Source organism: Staurois parvus, unplaced genomic scaffold (genome assembly GCF_062004578.1).
Source record: "Staurois parvus isolate SC_StPar_1 unplaced genomic scaffold, SC_StPar_1.0 ptg000203l, whole genome shotgun sequence".
NCBI classification, from domain to species: domain Eukaryota; kingdom Metazoa; phylum Chordata; class Amphibia; order Anura; family Ranidae; genus Staurois; species Staurois parvus.
The window spans coordinates 1,316,629-1,338,543 of record NW_028317999.1 but is presented as its reverse complement, the minus strand read 5'-3'; the positions used below and the strand labels follow the sequence as shown (position 1 = coordinate 1,338,543).

The 21,915-nt window shown below is 41.1% G+C and overlaps 1 protein-coding gene across 3 annotated transcripts in view; it reads right to left on the bottom strand.

Annotated features, from left to right (window-relative positions):
• NOL4 (nucleolar protein 4) overlaps positions 1 to 21,915 on the bottom strand; it is a 398,683-nt gene that overhangs the window by 119,955 nt on the left and 256,813 nt on the right. The window lies entirely within an intron of this gene.

Here is a 21,915-nt window from a genome sequence, read left to right as displayed (position 1 = left end):
AATAATAAATGCTCATTTTTTTGCAGGTAAAAAAAATGTGCATTTATTATTTTTGTCCAAAGCAACCTGGAAAGCATTGCTCCAGTGATCAGTAGATTGCTGATGCCATGCAGCTCTCCTGCAGACCTGTCAGAATATCTGCTTGCCGTACGGGATGCATGAGCAAGCAGATATACTGACAGGAAGCTTTAATGAGCTACCACGGCGCTCCACAGCACCATGGTAGTTCATTGAAAACTACGAGCCCACAGCTGCTAAGGCTGTAGGGTCTTGCAGTTCATTCATTCATAGAAGTCCATGAATGAATGACACAGCCATGTGGGTGGAGTCCCGCACTGCCGCACTGTTTTCAAATCTTACGGATAGTACGGGGAAACTTCTACCCATACTATCTGTCAGAGGGAGGGGGCAGTGGGCGCGGCTGCAGCTATGGGAACACGTTACATGTTCCACCCTGAAAACGGGTGGAACATGTAACATGTTCCAAAGGTGAACTTAACATTTAAAGAAGGAATCTAAGATATTTTAGTTTGAAACAGAAAAAGATCTCTGACTGTAGTCTGCTTTTGTGTAATGGTAATTTTTAATGCTTTTAAAATTTATGTCTATGTAGTTATTGTCTTCACTACCTCAGCCTGCTGGTATGAAAGCTAGAATAGGTATATGCATTCAGACCCGGCATGAATTAGTGGATAGTGATAAGATGAAAGTTTAATTTGTGACTGGAGGAATGGTGGATTTGAATATAACTCATTTAGAAAGTTATAGTTCACTGGTTCATTGAACACTGCTGATATACTGCTGTCTTCTTAAACAAGATGGCTTTGTAGAATCTTGCTCAGAAAACATGTACTAAGGTTGTTTAACTTGTCAAGACTTTTCCTGCTCTGTTCAGTTGTCTGTTCTATGTTCTCCTTGCACCACATACCTCCGTCTTGCCTTTTATGCTTGCTTGCATTTAACCTTATGCTTTGTTTATGAATGATGTCTTTTCTATGAGCTCCTTGGCATTCCCTTTGTGTTACTGGCGCATGCTGTCCTTAAGCACATCCCAGTATCTTCTGGCCTTGTGAACATTGCAGAATCTCCTGCTCTTGTGCACATCTTGGTATCTCATGCCTTTCCACACATCTCATTATTGCCTGCCTTTGTGCAGATCCTAAAAGCTAATGCCTAGCCTTGATGTGCAATTCTTCTTATAGATTAAAAAGAACAGATCCTAAATATGTTGTTGGATACCTGGCCATTTCTTTTTTTGCATTGTCTTTATTTTTGATGGGTATCCTGGTTATACACTGCACACTGGTCTGATTTGCAAAAACAAAACTTTGTTGCATCCAGACACTTTTCTTCATTTACAATAAGAAACCTTGTTGACTGCTATAAGAATCGTATTACCTTTCTCCTTTTTTCTTCTTATGGCAGCTTTTAAATGTATTTTTATTACCTTTGTGATCCACCATACTCATTAGAACCTAAACAACAACACTAAACTTTGAAAAAAAAATCTAATCATGTATGTATTTCCCAATTCAAAAAAAGTCCCTTCTATTGCTCTTAGCCTCCTCCAAATCACCAGGTTTCTTTTTTTTGGTTGCTGCTGTGATCTGACTTCCTTTCAGAGGGTAGCTACATTCGTTCTCCATGGTCCCACTGTATGAAGGAATGTAGCCATCCTCTTTTGCTCACTCTCAAGATAGACTAAGGACTATGGGATTTGCAGTGGGCGTAGAGCAGTGCATGTTACCGCATACAGTTGCAAGAAAAAGTATGTGAACCCCTTGGGATTACATGGAGTTTTGCATGAATTGGGCATAAAATGTGCTCTGAACGTCATCTAAGTCACAACAATAGAAGAACACAGTCTGCTGAACATAATACTACACAAACATTAGATGTTGCCATGGTTTAATTGCACATAACATGTAAACATTCACAGTGCAGGGAGGAAAAAGTATGTGAGGCCCTAGCTTAATGACTTCTCCCAGAGCTAATTGGAGCCAGGAGTGAGCCAACCTTGACTCCAATCAGTGTGATGATATTTGATGTGTTGCTGACAGCTGTCCTGCCCTTAAAAAACACACACCTGTTTTGGGTTTACTGGTTTCAAGAAGCACTGCCTGATGTGAACCATGCCTCGCAGAAAAGAGCTCTCAGAAGACCTACGATCAAGAATTGTTGACTTGCATGAAGCTGGAAAGGGTTACAAAAGTATCTCCAAAAGCCTTGATGTTCATGTGTCCACGGTAAGACAGACTGTCTACAAATGGAGAAAGTTTAGCACTGTTGCTACTCTCCCTAGGCGTGGTCGTCCTGTAAAAATGACTGCAAGAGCACAGCGCAGAATGCTGCATGAGGTAAAGAAGAATCCCAGAGTGTCAGCTAAAGACCTACAGAAATCTCTGGCACATGCTAACATTTTTGTTGACACATCTACAATAAGGAAAACATGAAACAAGAATGGAGTACATGGGAGGACACCATGGAGGAAACCATTGCTGTCCAAAAAGAAGATTGCAGCACATTTGAAGTTTGCAAAAGAGCACCTGGATGTTCCACAGCACTACTGGCAAAATATACTGTGGACAGATGAAACCAAGATTGAGTTGTTTGGGAAGAACACACAACACTATGTGTGGAGAAAAAAAGGCACAGCACACCAACATCAAAACCTCATCCCCACTGTGAAACATGGCGGAGGGAGCATCATGGTTTGGGGCTGCTTTGCTGCCTCAGGGCCTGGACGAATTGTTGTCATTAATGGGAAAATTAATTCCAGAGTTTATCAAGACATTTTGCAGGAAAACGTACGACCATCTGTCCGCCAACTGAAGCTCCGCAGAGGATGGGTGATGCAACAGGAAAATGACCCAAAGCATACAAGTAATTCAACAAAACAATGGCTGCAACAGCACAGAATACGCCTCTTGGAGTGGCCAAGTCAGAGTCCTGACCTCAACCCGATTGAAATGCTGTGGCATGACCTTAAGAGAGAGATTCACACCAGACATCCCAAGAATATTGCTACACTGAAACAGTTTTGTGAAGAGGAGTGGTCCAAAATTACTCCAGATCGTTGTGCAGGTCTGATCTGCAACTACAGGAAACGTTTGGTTGAGGTTATTGCTGCCAAAGGAGGGTCAACCAGTTATTAAGTCCAAAGGTTCACATACTTTTTCCTCCCTGCACTGTGAATGTTTACATGTTATGTGCAATTAAACCATGGCAACATCTAATGTTTGTGTAGTATTATGTTCAGCAGACTGTGTTCTTCTATTGTTGTGACTTAGATGACGTTCAGAGCACATTTTATGCCCAATTCATGCAAAACTCCACGTAATCCCAAGGGGTTCACATACTTTTTCTTGCAACTGTATATGCCGGTGTATAAGGCGACTAGGTGTATAAGACCCCCTAATTTTCCAGTTAAAACATAGGTTTTCGGCTATACTCGCAGTATAAGACTACCCCCCTTTCGAAGCACCCCATTTAAAAACATCAGATTTGATTTAAATAATTTTAATTAAAATGGTTATGACTTACCGGTACTTAAAATCCTTCAAAACCCTCATCATGTTCACCATCTGACATCATAAGTTCATCAATGACATCTTGTGATACATTTGTAAGACAGTCAGCGTATGGAACTAATTCCGAATCAGATGGTGTGGCTTCAGCTTCGACCTCCCCTTCATCTTGCCACAAGTAGTCGTCCTCCATACCAGGGGCAGACTGACCATTTGGAAACTCGGGCACTGCCCGAGGGCCCGGGGTCAGTAGGGGGCCCCATGAGATGCCCCTGGTACCTATTTCATAGGCTTTTTTGAGTTTGGGCAAGGACACAATTGCCCGGGGGCCCCATGAGTTGTCAGTCCGCCCCTGCTCCATACCATCCAATGAATTTGATATGCCACACTTCTTGAAAGACTTGATCACTGTTTCTGCATTAATATCATTCCAGGCTTTTATGACAAAGTTATAGAAAACATCCAACTGCGGAGCACGCATGTTTCCTCCTTTTTGTGAATGACTTTTTGCCGCTAACCATCCATTCATTCCACTGTTCTTGAATGCGATCTTTAAATGACTTGTTTAGACACATATTCAGTGGCAGTACCAACTATGTAAATCCTGCAGGAATAACTGCCACATTTGTGTTTATTCTTGCCAGCCTTTTCTTTGTGCTGGTAGTTAAATGAGCCCTGAACATATCCCATACCAGTAGGCTACATTCTTGATGAAGTCCACCTGGTCGCCTACTCCATACATTATCAAGCCATAGCTTTATCCCTTCTTCATCCATCCAGCCTTTTTCATTCACATGTACAAAAACTCCAACAGGGAACTTGATTTTCGGCATTGTTTTTCTTTTAAAAATAATCATTGGTCTTAGTTTGGTGCCATCAGCTGTACATGCTAGTACCACTGTAAAACTGGACTTCTCATGTCCTGTTGTTTTAATTAACACTGTTTTTGCACCTTTTGAATTGATAGTTTTATTTCCAACCATATCGAAATTCATAGGAGTTTCATCCATATTTCCGATATTACTTAACGCATAGCTTTTTTCTTTGTGCTGCTGTATTACGATGGAAACTACTTACTTTGCTGTCGAGATCTGCAGGTAATTTTTGTGCAATTTTGTTCTTTTGCTTCAGTACCAGATTATACCTTTTCAAGAACATAGTACATCAGGATACAGTGGCCTTAAATCCTTTGCTGTGATCTGGGTTAGATTTGGCCCACTGAAGTGCAAACATACGTATGTTGTTTTGTGTCACTACATAACCATTTTGATGATGCTCGTGCACCATGTCTGCTACATGATTTTTGAGTTCTGGCCAATGTGGTGTGTCTCTTCTTAATGCACATTTACTCCTTGGCATACTCTTTAATGCATCTTCATTTGCTTTCCAGTCTTGGACCATCTTTTCTGTTACTCCATAATGTCTTGCAGCAGCACAGTTATTATGTTCCTTGGCAAAGTTTACAACTTTCAGCTTCAAACTTGCTTCATATTTCCTTCTTTTTGTTGGTGGAGCCATGATGGGGTCCACTACATCGCAGGATTTAACCCCTTTGTGCCGACGCTGGCAGGCCGGGAAGAGTTTAGGCTCATGTGTCAACCGTGATTGGCTGTCATAGCGGTCACATGATCAGAAAAGGTCCCAATCGCAAGAAGAGATCGGGACCTTTCCGTGGGACACCGATACATGTGCTGGGAGTGTGCGGGGCGCGCGCTCTGAGCATGTTTGTTTACAAACGGTACGCAAATATGCGGCCACTTGGCGTTAAGGCCGGCCCAACCGCGGAGAGGCCGCATATTTGCGTATGCTTGGCATGAAAGGGTTAAGGTTCACATTTTATACTTAGCGTATAAGACGACCCCCCGATTTTTGGGGGATGTTTTTAAGGTTAAAATGTCATCTTATACATCGGCATATACAGTAATTTAGATTAACTTTAACTAGCAGGGCCCTCTGATTCCGGTTGTATTGAATTATATTGTAACTGTAATGATTGTCCTCAAGTTGTAAAGCGCTGCACAAACTGTTGGTGCTATGTAAATCCTGTATAATAATAATAATAACAATTTCATGAATAATATATTACAGGGTCATTAAGTAGTGGATGTATATAAATTATTTTTGGAAAATAAGGATATCGTTTAAGGTCATTTTAATCCATGTCCTTTCTGATTCCACACTCAGTCTGGTTAGCCATCTAGCCACCCCTACAGGTTCACAAACCTTTAGTCCCTGGTCAGTAGTTTAGATATTGACTACAATTAAAGTGACTGTAAAGGCTCAAGGTAAAAAAACCTTTTCTGTGCAGCAGCCCCCCCCCCAATACTTACCTGAGCCCCATCTCGATCCAGTGATGTGGACAAGAGCCTTGGCTCTCCGGGGACTCTACCTCCTGCTTGGGTACTCCCATAGCAAGCTGCTTTCTCTGTGGGCACTCGGCAGGAGGGAGGGGCCAGAAGAGAAGAAGAGGATTGGGGCTGATCTATGCAAAACCACTGCACAGAGAAGGTAAATATACCATGTTTGTTATTCTTTTAAAATTGCCTTTAATAACACCTTAAAGTTGAACTCCAGATATACTATAAACTAGACAAAAATTAACCACTTGCCCTCCTGAGGATTTACCCCCGTTCATGACCAGGCCATTTTTTGCGTTACAGCGCTGCGTTACTTTAACTGACAATTGTGCGGTCATGCAATGCTGCAGCCAAATGAAATGTACGTTCTTTTTTCCCCAAAAATTGAGCTGTCTTTTGGTGGTATTTGATCGCCTGTGCGTTTTTTATTTTTTGTGCTATAAACAAAAAAAGACAGACAATTTTGGGAAAAAAAACCTATATTTTGGACTTTTTGTTATTAAACATGCTAAGTAAACAAATTTAAAAAATCAAATTTTGTCATAAATTTAGGCCAAAATGTATTCTGCAACATGTCTTTGCTAAAAAAAATCCCAATACATGTAAATTAATTGGTTTACGTGAAAGTTATACAAATGGCGGTATAGATAATTGGATTTTTTTTTCTACTAGTAATGGCGGCGATCAGCGACTTTTAGTGGGACTGGCGGACATTCTGACACTGGGGAGGAACTAACTTGGTGTCACTGACACCCCAGTGACATCCATACAGTTATCAGTGCTAAATAAAAGCACTGACACTGTTCTAATGGCACTGGGCAGGAAGGGGTTAATGTGAGGGGCAATCCAAGGGTTAACTGTGTGCTGGAAGTGTTTTACTAGGGGGCGGTGGGTGTGTTCTTCACTGTAAGCACACTGATCGGGATGTAAACAAAACAATCTTCCTCCCCATCGGAGATGCTCGGTAATCACCGGGCGCCGGCGGGTAATTACTGGCCAGAACCCAGTGAATGACATCCACGGCCGTGAATGCCAGTGAGGGTAGGGCGCGCACATGCCCCCTACCCAGAAATGCAAAATTACGTATATATACGTGATTCTGTGCACAGGTGCCGCCCTGTAGTAGTATATCTGTTACAGGGCGGTCCTTAAGTGGTTAATGTAGTTTGGTATTCATTAATACATACTTAAATCTATTTTTAATATGCAAGCAGTGTAAGCGCCTGAATTCGATTTGGTATCAGCCTTTTGCAATCTCTGCATAGACAAGCTCAAAGAAGAAGAGGGAGAAGCAGCACAAGGAGCCAATCAGTTGTGCTGTAATGCAAGCAGCACACTGATAGGAGGAGAGAACAGAGTGAAAGAGGGATAAGCTCATCAGTCTGCTGCTTCTCATTTCACTGTTCAGTCACAGGCTGGGGAAGGGGAGCAGACCTGTACTGCACCAGAGAGAACTCAGGTCTCCTGTCCTGCCAGACAGGGCTATGCTGTGTAACTTTAGGACTGGATGGACAGAAATGCAAATCCTTTGACAGTTCAAACAATTCCCAAATATATATTTCATCTGTATATTTAGATGTGTGTCTGAAGTTCAATATATTAGTATCCACAAGCATCACTAAGCCCTGCTTCGCACTATGAATTGCACATGAATGTGCTGTGCATTCCTGTTCGATTCACATGCAATTCAGTGTGGTGCAATTTGAGCCTATTCATTTTGAATAGGCTCAAATTGCACTGCATCACACCAAAAGTAGTACTTTTGGAAACGTACTGCAACCAAATCGCATGGTACTTTTGCACTATGCGATCTGGTGCAGGCAAACGCACTGCGTTTCAGACCTGCATTTGGGGTGTCATTAACTTAATATTGACACCCGTTACAGATCGCAACGCATATTAGTGTGAACCTAGCCTAAATAAAGTCATGTGAGATCCTCACAGAATTAAGTAGAATTTTACTAAACCTGTGCACATTTACGTGTACAGGAAATACTTTGTAGAATTATGCACACTATATATATATACAGTTGTGTTCAAAATAATAGCAGTGTGTTGAAAAAAGTGAATAAAGCTCAAAATCCTTCTAATAGCTTTTATTTCCATACACACAAATGCATTGGGAACACTACACATTCTATTCCAAATCAAAACATGAAGAAACATATATCAAATTTGTGTTGTTCCTCTAAAAAAATTGAAGAAAAGTGAATATTAGACTGTTCAATAGCAGTGTTTGTATTCTTCTTTACAAACTCAAACATTCACTATATAAACTGAGAAATGTTTGAAGATTTTGCTTTCCTTTGAATCACTTAATTAATATTTAGTTGTATAAGCACTGTTTCTGAGAACTGCTGTACATCTGTGTTGCATGGAGTCAACCAACTTCTGACACCTGTGAACAGGTATTCCAGCCCAGGATGATTGGACTACATTCCACAGTTCTTCTATATTTCTTGGTTTTGCCTCAGAAACTGCATTTTTGATGTCACCCCACAAGTTTTCGAATGGATTAAGATCCGGGAATTGGGCTGGCCACTCCATAACATCAATCTTGTTGGTCTGGAAACAAGATGTTGCACGTTTACTGGTGTGTTTGGGGTCGTTTTCTTGTTGGAACACCCATTTCAAGGGCATTTCCTCTTCAGCATAAGGCAGCATGACCTCTTCAAGTATTCTGATGTATTCAAACTGATCCATGATCCCTGGTATGCGATAAATAGGCCCAACACCGTAGTATGAGAAACATCCCCATATCATGATACTTGCGCAACCATGCTTCACTGTCTTCACAGTGTACTGTGGCTTGAATTCAGTGTTTGGGGGTCATCTGACAAACTGTCTCCGGCCACTAGACCCAAAAAGAACAATCTTACTTTCATAAGTCCACAAAATGTTGCGCCATTTCTCTTTAGGCCAGTCAATGTGCTCTTTGGCAAATTGTAACCTCTTTACCACGTCTTTTTTTCAACAGTGGGACTTTGCGGGGGGGCTTCTTGCAGATAGCTTGGCTTCACATCGGCGTCTTCTAATTGTAACAGTACTCACAGGTAACTTTAGACCTTCTTTGATCTTCCTGGAGCTGATTGTTGGCTGAGTCCTTGCCATTTTGGCTATTCTTCTATCCATTCGAATGGTAGTTTTTCGCTTTCTTCCACGTCTTTCACGTTTTGGTTGCCATTTTAAAGCATTTGCGATCATTTTAGCTGAGCAGCCTATCATTTTCTGCACTTCTTTATATGTTTTCCCCTCTCCGATCAACTTTTTAATCAAGGTACGCTGTTCTTCTGAACAATGTCTGGAACGACCCATTTTCCTCAGAATTTCAGAGAGAAATGCACTGTAACCAGCATGTACAACATTTGCTGCCTTCCTTCCTTAAATAAGGGCAATAATTGCCACCTGTTTTTCAAAGAATGAATGACCTCACTAATAGAATGCTACACTGCTATTATTTTGAACATGCCCCTTTCAATTAGTGATTCAATTACACAGAATCAACAGCATGCATGTCATGACTGTTGGGTCTGTTGGATTTCTATTACTCTACTACACCTGCTAGTAAATTATTTGCCATGTAGAAATATCATTTCTACCAAAAACAGTGATTGATCAGGTTAGTGATGTCTGACTGCTATTATTTTGAACACAACTGTATATTACACTATTATGCCAAAAGTATTAGGACACCTGCCTTTACAGGCAGAATGGCGTCTTAGTCAGTAGGGTTCAGTATTGAGTTGGATCACCCTTTGCAGCTATAACAGCTATAACAGCTTCAACTCTTCTGGGAAGGCTGTCCACAAGGTTTAGGAGTGTGTCTATGGGAATGTTTGACCATTCTTCCAGAAGCGCATTTGTGAGAGAAAGCACTGATGTCGGACGAGAAGGCCTGGCTCACAGTTTCCACTCCAATTCATTCCAAAGGTGTTCTGTTGGGTTGAAGTCAGAACTGTGCATGCCAGTCAAGTTTCTCCACCCCAAACTCCTTCATCCATGTGTTATGGACCTTGCTTTATGTACTGGTGTGCTGTCATGTTGGAACAGGAAGGGGCCATCCCCAAACTCTTCCCACAAAGTTGAGAACATGAAATTGTCCAAAATGTCTTGGTATGCTGACACCTTAAGAGTTCTCTTCGCTGGAACTAAGGGGTCAAGCCAAACCCCTGAAAAACAATCCTACACCATAATCTCCCCTCCACTAAACTTTACACTTGGCACAATTCAGTCAGGCAAGTACCGTTCTCCTGGCAACTGCCAAACCCAGACATGTTCATTGGATTGCATGATTCGTCATGCCAGAGAACAGGTCTCCACTGCCCTAGAGTCCAGTGGATGCGTGCTCTACACCACTGCATCCAACGCTTTGCATTGCACTTGGTGATGTAAGGTTTGGATGCACTTGCTCGGCCATGGAAACCCATTCCATAAAGCTCTCTACAAACTGTTGTTGTGCTAATCCGAAGGCCACATGAAGTTTGAAGGTCTTTAGCTATTGACTCTGCAGATAGTTGGAGACTTCTGTGCATTCGCTGACCCCGCTCTATCATTTTACATGGCCTACCAATTCATGGCTGAGTTGCTGTTGTTCTCAGTTGCTTCCACTTCATTATACCACTAACAGTTGACCATGGAATATTTAATAGAAATTAAATTTCACAGATGGACTTATTGCACAGGTGACAACCTATCACGGTACCACACTTAAATTCACTGAGCTCCTGAGAGTGACCCATTCTGTCACAAATGTTGTAGAAGCAGTCTGCATGCCTAGGTGCTTGTTTTTATACACCTGTGGCCATGGAGGTGATTGGAACACCTGAATCCAATGATTTGGAGGGGTGTCCCAATACTTTTGACAATATATTGTGTCATATATACACTCTAATTATTTAATTTAATCCAGCTACTTTGTAAAAGGTAAGGAGTAATAGATCAACCAATGTCAACTTGAATGCTGAATGGAAGAATTTGCATACCGCTGAAAGCCTGGCTATGGTTTAGCTGATTCACAAATTAAGCGATTCTTTATAGTCACCAGGTGTTCATTTTGTCTAGCAAGAGGACTGCTACTTTAGACTATAAAAAGAAAATAAGAAAAAACATTGGCTTTCTAAGCTTTGTAAATTAAACATCTTATCAAACTCCGGTCATAGAATTTTGAGATCACTGAGCATTTTATCGAAATCTGTTATAATAAAAAAAAAATCACCAAAGGCACATAGGACATTTTTTTTAAGACCTATTAAGCAAAGTTAAACCATCTAGTACTCTATATCCATTAAATGATAAGCACAGAAAGTTTGAGAATGGAAAAGCCAGCTCTGGTGTTGATGCATTATGTGATCATATTTACTGACTGACTCCTACCCTGTTATGTAAAAAGGTATGCTATTCTGTGCAAAGTGTGTCTGAACTTCAAGAGATTACTGTTACCATGACAGCGATCAATGTCTTCCTATCGACTTACTGTATGCCGCTCTTTATTTAAGGTCACACAGTTTTTCCTTAGCTAATTCAAACAGAGGTTTTAAAAACCCACATGTAACTGCAGGTGAGTTTGTTCCTTTCACTATGTTCTTGTATATATACTTTACACATGTCTACTTTATGTTGTTCTTAAGTAATAGATTTTTTGCCAAATCTGGACTGAGCTAATACATTCTTTTGCTACAAATCATAATTAAGCAATACATGAAATAAAACATTCTCAATACTATACCCCACAAATATTTGACTCATGTATGCAATCGATGGATACAAGTGTAGGAACACATAGGGACAATTTATTAAAACTGGTGCACTCAGAATCTGGTGCAGCTATGCATAGTAATCATCTTCTAGCTTAAAGCGATTCTAAAGGTTAATTCTTTTTAAATAACAAATATGTCATATTTACCTACTCCGTGCATTGGTTTTGCACAGAGCAGTTCTGATCCTCCTCTTCTCAGGTCCCCTGCCAACAATCCTGGCTCCTCCCCCCTGCTGAGTGCTCCCAGTAGCAAACCTCTCCCATGAATGGACATTATCTATTCACACACACAGAGTGTGGCTCAGCCCCACCCCCTGACCTCTCCTCATTGGCTCACTGGCTGTTATTGACAGCAGCAGGAACCTATGGCTTCCACTGCTCTGTGAGTCAGAGCTGAAGTTCCCATGCACATCGCTGGATTGAGATGGGGCACCCAGAATTTTTTTTATCTTCATGCAAAGAACGCATGAAGGTAAATAACCTTCTGCCTTTAGAACCACTTTAATTGAACAAGCTGAAGTTAGAAGCTGATTGGTTACTATGCACAGCTGCACCAGTCTTAGTAAATCTTCCCAAAAGTTTTTAGTTTTGTTGGGAATTAGTAGGAAAGTTGAGGCAAATCTTCCATGTCACCAGAAAGTTCTTACTGAAGCACAAGCTCTAGAAGTGTCTGGTCTTTCCCAAAGGCAGATGAAACTGACTTCTACGGTTTCCAGAGTACTGTGCTTGTAAGTACCACAAGTATGTATTGGCTCCCTTGGGATTACGAGACTCTGGCACCCCTTGCTAAAACTTATTTAAAAAAAAAAAAGCCTAATTGTTGCTATGGATTTTAATACTGGGTTTCCTGGCTTTCCTTTTTGTCTGTTTCAGGTTCCTCCTTGATATATCCAGGTAGAACTTCTCAACTATCGCGAGGCAGATCAGATAGTTTCAGGCTCCTCCTGGAATGGCTTTGGACTGTTGGAGAGAAAACCTGTCAACCATTTGGGATTCTCACCTACCTTTAAATATTTTCTTCCTGAGGTGACGTTCAGCAGATAGCTGTTCAATCAAGACCAACTGTCCTGCCCTCTTTTCCCTTTGTAGCGGCTATTATTTAATACAGGAAGTCTCCATGGGCTAGATGTATACTGGGCTTTGTAATAAGAAAGCTCAGCACTGATTATATGCCTGGAAGTACCCTGCATATAACAGTTTACAATGGTCTGTCTTAAGCTGGCCATAGAAGATTACAGATGATCAAAGATGAACAGATTCATTCATCCACAGACAAGGTGTTGGCACTACAAAACAACATTAGCTGTTTTTTAATACAAACTAATACATTAATTTGCACTGTTTTGTCATTTGGTCTGGCAGGAGCTCCTTCCATTTGTGCACGTTTTTTTTCAGGTTACCTGCTGGGATACCCACTGGAGGATAACCTTGTCTGTTGTGAGCAGCCTAAGCTGAACCTGTGAGCACTTCAAATGTTTTTGCCCTCTCACTACTTTGTATGAACACACATCAAAGTCCCAGGGCATCTTGGATGCTTTTTTCTTCATTGGGGTTTTTAATGTATATACATATAAGTACTTGAAATAAATAAAATAAAATAAATGTTATTCAGAGTTCTGCTACATGGATTTCCTTATTTCTGTACCAGTGACTATTGTTCCACCAGACAGAATAAGAGGGAAAAATCTAGAAGGCTAGAACCCCTGTTTGTTTTTGCTGTCTGTGTTTCTGCAGATTTACCTTCACTTCTTGTCTGATGAGACTGTTGTCATCATTCCAGAAATTGAGGGGATATGGATTGGGGAAATTAGAAGAAGGGGAGGATCAGAGAAGCCAGGATCAAACAGTCTTTTTACACAATGTGGAGGATTAACCCCTTAGGTTCCACAGTAAGCATAACAAGCAGGCTTGACTGCATATACAGACTGATTTTATTGTAGTGAGTTTAAATTGAAACATATAACTGTATGAAAACACGATTGTGTGGTTGCACCCTTTAAGTGGCATTTAACTGAAATCCTGTACTGCATATCTCATAAATTACATAGGCAAGCTACCTTTCCAAAGAAAAAGTTGGCACAGACTGAAACCGAAATGGAGTATGTTCTCTTAAATACCAAAAAAAAAATCATATATATATATATATATATATATATATATATACAGTATATACACTATATTGCCAAAAGCATTGGGGCACCCCTTCAAATCACTGGATTCAGGTTTCCCAAACACCTTCATTGCCACAGGTGTATAAAATCAAGTACCTAGGCATGTAGACGGCGGCACAGTGGCTTAGTGGTTAGCACGTCTGCCTTGCAGTAAATTATTATTATTATTATTACATCGAGTTTATATAGCGCCAAAGGATTTGCTCAGTGCTGTACAATAGAGGGGGGGACAATACATGAAACAGTACAGCAACTACAAACAGCACACGAGGGGTTAGAGGGCCCTACTCTTTCAAGCTTACAATCTAGAAGGGAGGGGGTAGTGGTACAGGAGGAAATGGCTGTGGGGGATGGAGTGGTAGGAGGAATGAAGGAGAATGGCTGTTAGGTGAGGGTGGGGTAGGCTTCCCTGAATAGGTGGGTTTTCAGGGAGCGCCTGAAGGTGAGGAGGGAAGGTGACAGTCTGATGGATTGGGGTAGTGAGTTCCAGAGGATTGGGGAGGACCTGGAGAAGTCTTGCAGTCATGCGTGGGAGGAGGAGACCAGAGAGCAAGATAGAAGGAGGTCCTGTGAAGAGCGAAGGGTACGGGTAGGGTGGTACCTGGGAATCAGGTTGGTGAGGTAGTTAGGGGCAGTGTTGTGAATGGCTTTGTAGGTCAGAGTGAGTAGTTTGAATTTGATGCGTTGGGCAATAGGGAGCCAGTGGAGGGATAGGCAGAGGGGGGTGGCAGAGGTGGAGCAGTTGGTGAGGTGGATGAGTCTAGCCGCTGAGTTCAGGATGGTCTGAAGCGGGGAGAGCCTGCACTGGGGTAGGCCGGGGAGGAGAGAGTTGCAGTAGTCGAGGCGTGAGATAATCAGGGAGTGTACTAGTAGTTTAGTGGTGTCTGGGGTAAGGAAGGAGCGTATCTTGGCGATGTTGCAAAGGTGGAGCCTACATGTGTTTGTAAGTGATTTGACATGAGGTTGGAAGGAAAGGTTTGAGTCCAGAATGGCGCCATTGACTTTGGCTTGCGGGGCAGGATTGATGGTGGTGTTGGGTTTGATTCCCTACCATGGCACCTCCTGCATGGAGTTTGCATGTTCTCCCTGTGCTTGCGTGGGTTTCCTCCCACACTCCAAAGACATGCTGGCAGGTTAATTGGATCCAGTCTAAATTGGCCCTAGTATGTATGAATGTGAGTTAGGGACCTTAGATTGTACACCCCTTGAGGGTTAGGGACTGATGTGAATGTATGACATATATATGTAAAGCGCTGCATAAATGGACAGCGCTATATAAGTACCATAAATAAATAATAATAGACTGCTTCTACAAACATTTGTGAAAGAATGAGTCGCTCTCATGAGCTCAGTGAATTCAAGTGTGGCACCAGGATAGGTTTCCATCTGCACATTAAGTCCATCTGTGAAATTTCCTTGCTACTAAATATTCCACAGTCATCTGTTAGTGGTATTATAACAACTGGGAACAACAGAGACTCAGCCATGAAATGGTAGGCCATGTAAAATAACAAAGCGGGGTCAGTGCATGCTGAAGCATAAGAAGTCGCCAACTGTCTGCAGAGTCAATAGCTAAAGACCTCCAAACTTCATGTGGCCTTCAGATTAGCACAACAACAGTGCTTAGAGAGATTCATAGAATGAGTTTCCATGGATGAGCAGCTGCATTCAAGCTTTATATCACCAAGTGCAATGCAAAGTGTCAGATGCAGTGGTGTAAAGCATGCCACCACTGGACTCTAGAGCGGTGGAGACGAGTTCTTTGGAGTGATGAATCACACTTCTCTGCCTGGCAATCTGATGGATGTGTCTGGGTTTGGCGGATGCCAGGAGAACGGTACTTGCCTGACTGCATTGTGCCAAGTGTAAAGTTTGGTGGTGGGGGGATTATGGTGTAAAGTTGATTTCAGGGGTTGAGCTTGGTCCCTTAGTTCCACTGAAGGGAACTCTTAAGGTGTTAGCACACCAAAACATTTTGGACAATTTCATGCTCCCAACTTTGTGGGAACAGTTTGGGGATGGCCCCTTCCTGTTCCAACATGACTGTGCACCAGTGCACAAAGCAAGGTCCATAAAGACATGGACAAGTGAGTTTGGGGTGCAGGAACTTGACTGTCTTGCACAGACTCCTGACCTCAACCTGACAGTACACCTTTGGGATGAATTAGAGTGGAGACTGCGAGCCAGGCCTTCTCGTCCAACATCAGTGAATGACATCACAAATGCACTTCTGGAAGAATGGTCAAACATTCCCGTAGACACACTCCTAAACCTTGTGGACAGCCTTCCCAGAAGAGTTGAAGCTGTTATAGCTGCAAACGGTGGGACAACTCAATATAGAACCCTATGGACTAAGACTGGGATGCTATGGAAGTTCATGTGTGTAACGGCAGGTGTCTTAATAATTTCGGCATAATAGTGTATGTATATACAGTATATACATACACTATATTGCCAAAAGTATTAAGACACCTTTTAGGCTTAGTTTGTTATAGCTTGAAGTTCCACTTTAAGTATGAATATTTCATACCTGGTGGTCTGCTGTGGAATATTACAGTGATCAATGCTATTTTTCAGGACCTGAAGGTCATAGAAGGCCTTGTATTTTTTCTGTGAATACATGGCAATCACTGATTAAGTGAGAAGGCGAGCCATGGGGATAATGTTACAGACCTCCACCTCGACCAATTAGAGAACATCTTGTACTGACTATTGTATTGCGGTCCATCAAGTCTAGAATATGCATACTTACATACAAGCTGGACCAATTTAACTAAGCAATTTAAATCATACCAGGAGTTGAGCTTTAAAATGGTAAGAAAAATTTTCCACAAAGTTTCTTTACTCTGTTGCCTTCACTCTCCTAAGTAGATCTAAGATAGAGTCATCCACCAGCCCCATAGATGAGACTGAACTGTGCAAGTTCAGATGTCAGATCAAGGGATGTAAACAATGCAGTGGAGCCACAGAGCAAAATCGAGGAAAGTATAGTGTTTTAGTGGAGAATGGTGGGCTAGGCCTGCTTAGCGGGGGTGGGGGCAGAAGAGTAAGGAAATTTAGAAGGAAAGTTTCCTTATCCTTTAAGGCACTCTAAAGCCAGCCATAGGTGGATCACATCTCAGCCTGGTTCAGCAGGGGCCAGCCAGGATTCGATCCATGTACAATGGTAAGGCTGGTTGTACTGAAGTCGATCCATCAATTGACTTCAGTACAACTATCCTGTCAGATTTTTTGCATGTGATTACTGCCAGCAGCTATAACCACTAACAATAATCAATGTGTTTTGCCAGCAGAGAAGGCTCCCTGCCGGCAGAACACAATAGCTCTGCAGGAGGGACTCCCTAATCAACACTGACTGTGTTAATGGAGGAATCAAGAGATTTTCTTCTTTGCGACACATGGTTGCAGGAAAGAAAATCGAATCATCTATGGCTTTCCTAAGATTTCAAATGGTTCTGTTTTAACATATCCAGGCATAGCTTCCATTGGCTTCTTGCTAGTTTATTAGAAATGCACATATACAGTATCTTAACAGGTTCACTGCAGACAACACCAGTTACCTTTGATTTGTATGGGCACTTAGAGTGTAATAACAGTAAACACCACAAATCAATAAAGCTCAATAAAAAACAGACTAGGAAGAGAGGCTGAGAGTAAATACGATTACTGACAAGGTCCCAAATGACAATTTAAATTAGTATTTTATTGACAGTGGTGTTTTAGAGGTTTTCATTGGTCTTAATTTTATTTTTTTGCCAGTGATTTTATAATTGACAAATCCATGTTCTGAGTAAGCTTAAAACAAATAATACATCTAACCTGGCTAATTATAGCTGAAGTGTTTTCTTTCTAAAATATTAAAAGAAATTCTGCCATGAGAGAAATACGGGAGCTGCCACTGCTGACATTCTTCTGAAAAAGCTTGTCTGGTTGTTATGCTGATATTTTAGCTTTCAAAACTTTTTGAATCAGTGACCTGGAACAAGTATGTATATTAGGCTTTCTGACGTAAAATAACCTAAATTGAAAGTTAACTTGGTAAACTGGTAACATGTTTGTACCTGCAGGTACATACAGATTCTTTAGCAATTTTCAATTATGCAATCATTATACTTTTTGTAGCTGGTGCTTGATCCTTTCTGTCTCTTCTGCTTACCTAATAGACAGTGAGGTTGTTACTCACCCTCAGGTACCAATAGCAAAGCACAGGAGGTGGTTCCAATGAAGCTGGAATTTTCATGATTGACAACCAAGTTTACAGGGCTCCCGAGCAATCTACAGGTTTGTTAAATGCATATTCAGGAACCTGCAAGCAGATACTGTTCACGTTGGTAAAGGTTTGTTTTGACTCCAATTCTTCCAGAAAAAAAACTGCTTCATTTATCAACTAGCAGCAGGACGTGCTGTGCAGTACACACTCCTGACCCATTTCCCTGTATCTGTAAGATACCAAGAATGAAACCAGGGGCTGAGATTATACAAGCTGGCATTACATCAATGGTCACCTGGAAGACCGCAGATGGAGTGACAAGCTTTTCTTTCAAAAGTTGATTTGAGTGAGGGAAAAGTTTATTTACTGTAAGTGGGCCTTTCCACTTTTTTGAAGTAGTCACTACCTCAGAGTTTGTTGTAGCAAGCAGTGGTTTGCATATAGCCTTGGTCTGTCTAGGCTACACCAGACCAGCCACAATTACAATATGTACATTTCTCTTTCAGTCAAACAAAATAAAGATATACTAACGATCCTGCCTACTATTTTGAAATCAGTGACTATCAGCTCTAACACTGAATGTAACTAGTCGAGAACTAAACAGTGAAACCCACAGTGAAACAGTGAAAATACAGCAGGGCAAATTTGGGTCTGACAAGCCCTACTCTTGTTATATTTTAATACAGCGCATTGAGAAATCTATTGTTTATTAACAGCATTTGGGTACATATATTGGTAAAATAAATGGGCCAGATCAGAATTTCCAGGCATGCATGTAGAGAGAAGAAACTGAAAGCAGCTGCAAATGGGTAGTTTTCTTTTTTCAAGATACGACTGTGAAGGTAGGGCTATGATCTCCAAATGTGGCAGTGGCAGCATCTGCTGTAAGCACCTATTATTTTGTTACCTTTTACTCTTAACCTCCCTATGGGTCTGATTATGTCCATATTTCTGTGCTCAAAGCTGTAAATTTTTTTGCATGTAAATATGTATTTTTTTTATTGTAGGCCTGTAATTTTTAGGAATAACTCACTGAAATCTTATCAGAGTCTAGTAAACATCCCGGGTAGGATAAAACTTGAAACACTAAATCATAAACTATAATTTAATAAATAATCATAAAAAATAATAATATAATAGTAATAAATTTAATTCAATAATATAATCAAACCAAAAACAATGAAATTTGAAATATAGCGTCAAGTTCGCACATCACTGAGCAAAGTCGCAAAATCGTTTTCAGAGTCTGATGAGGAATTTCCCCACAAATCATTATCACTCAATTCTGCAAGTGGTTCTAATTTTCTATCGCTGTTCTCTAGCTGGTCTAAACCAACTTTTGACCTAAAGGGACGCTTTTTGAATGCCATGGACATTTCTCAGTTTCCAGGCATAAAGAACAGTAAAAATGCAGGCAGGGCACAGGACAAAGCACTAGGGACAAAATGTATGTGAAATGGTTTGGTACAGTAATGTTTTACTATGAGATTTTAGTGTATTAGTGAATGTCACTTTTTGTTATTTTCAAATTTCCCGCCGTACATCCCGACGCTCGCAGGGGACGGAACCCAGATGACAGATGCCGGCATCCGCCGGATTAAATTGCCGGGGACACTGCAGGAGGGACATCGCTGGAGCGCAGGACAAGGTAAGTGATCGAGGGATCGCGGAGCAGTGCCGCATGGTAAGCCCGAGTGTAGCTCGGGGTTACCGCTTGTGGTACTAAAACTTTACCCCGAGCTACACTCGGGAATACCGCCAGGGAGGTTAAAGTGATTCTAAAGGTTGTAAATAACTAACATGTTATACTTATCTGCTCTGTGCAATGGTTTTGCACATAGCAGCCCTAATCCTCTTCGTTTTGGGTCCCCTGCCAGTTGCCCTGGCTCCATCCCAGCCGAGTGCCCCCCAATAGCAAGCCTTGCTCCCGAGCCATGAAACAGTGATGAACATTGTCCATTCACATAAAGAGCGCAGCTCGCTCTGCCCCCTGCTCTCCTCATTGGCTCACTGACTGTGATTAACAGCAGCAGGAGCCAATGGCTCCTTCTGCTGTGTGAGGAAATAAAGAAAGTGAGACACAGGAGAGTCGCTGCTTTTATGCAAACTACTGGATCAAGATGGGGATCAGGTAAGAATAAAGGGGGGCTTGGGAGGGGGGGCTGTACCCAGAAGGTCTTTTACCTTAATGCATAGAACCTTCTGCCTTTATAACTACTTTAATCATTTCACACCACACTTTGGCTTGTTCCAACAGATCTAGCAAAGATATAGAAATTAAAGTTTTTCTTTTTTACTCTTACTTATGTTAGATTTTACATCTTGTTATACTGTGTATTGTGTTAGATTTATGTTATATTTGGCTATACTTATATGGGTGTAGCCAATATAGACTCAATTCTACATCATCATTGTAGGAGGGAATACTTTGTAAGCTTATGTGTGTGCAGGATGTTTTTGTTGAAAAATTTGTTGTCATTCCTTATTTCAGGATATTAAAAAAGATGCATTTCTGAATAAACAATGAGGTGCCTATATAAAAGGTAAATATCTGGAAAGTACTGAGAAGATAAAGTCACATTGAGCTGCAAGCTTTACAAGGAACAGAGGTCTGCAAATAAATAACAAATCCACTACTACATGATCATTAGTTTGACACTGATACTGTTTTAAAGCACTATTAAACTGTTTGGCAGCTTACCAATTCTTAGACGTGGTGGTTGCATTAGGTTTTTTAAGCTTTTTGTCTTTATTTTCACCTGGAGATCTGTCCAGTAAGTCTGTTATTTTTCAACTTTCTTTAACAGGCAAAGCTGTCCAGCAAAAGTGGTAGTTATAAGGTGGAGGCAAACTATTTAACACTGACAGTGGTGCTTACAATGATCAGCATTTATTCATTTATGTAAAATCTTTATCCCAAAAGGAAAAAAAAATGTTTGCTGTATCTGCTTATACATTTGTTAGTCCAGTCCATCCATCTCTGCGAGTTTATCCAGCACTGCACTCCCCACAAGTTGGTGATGCTGCTGTCCAAGGGTGTCTCTGTTGCTTCCCCAACTAGAGCGAGGACACCCTGAACTACATTTCCTGTTTATCTCTGCACTTACCCAGGGCAACCAGTGTATGGGTGTATTTTCCAGTAAATCATGTAGACTGGCAACTTGGAAGCTTATTCTACCTGTCAACTGTACTAGGCAGGAGCCACAAGGTTCCTGTACACTCCCCTAGTTGTGACCAAAGCTTCATCTGTATATTTTGAGAAAAGGCAGACTCAACAGGCAAATTTAAACTTACAGCCAACTAAACCTTGTTATATGGCAAGGATGGCCTGCAGTTTCCAAATTGCTGCACATCTGACCACGATGACACCAGCCATTTCAGGGTTTAGAAGATTGGTTGAGTGCTGACAGTTATCACTAGAGGCATGCCTTGAATTGAGCATATACTGCACATGTACTAGTAGGAAGAATGTAAATGAACACAGAGCAGAAAACAACATTGGTGTGATTAAGAATGTATTAATATTTATCGAAAGTGTTCAACTTGAAATTGTTATAAAGTTTAGTACTTTAACCTTGATGTGGAAGATTTGGTATGTTTACATGGCATCTCACAATGCAATGGGAATACCTCCTTACTTACCTTTCAGGTAAGTACACTTCATTATATGATCATTATATGAGCTGTAAAATACCATACCTTTTTTCTTGGAAACTTAATTGAAATGTCTATACTGAGTGAACCCAGTGCATGCATTGCTTTGTAGTTTCTGCCCCAGGGAAAAATATTAGTTTTACATTTTGCTTTTTTTCCCGTGGTTCATAAGCAGCTGTTTTCTTTTTCTTTAGGTTTACTGGATAAGAAAGCAATATTAAAAATATCCTCTTGGTAGCGG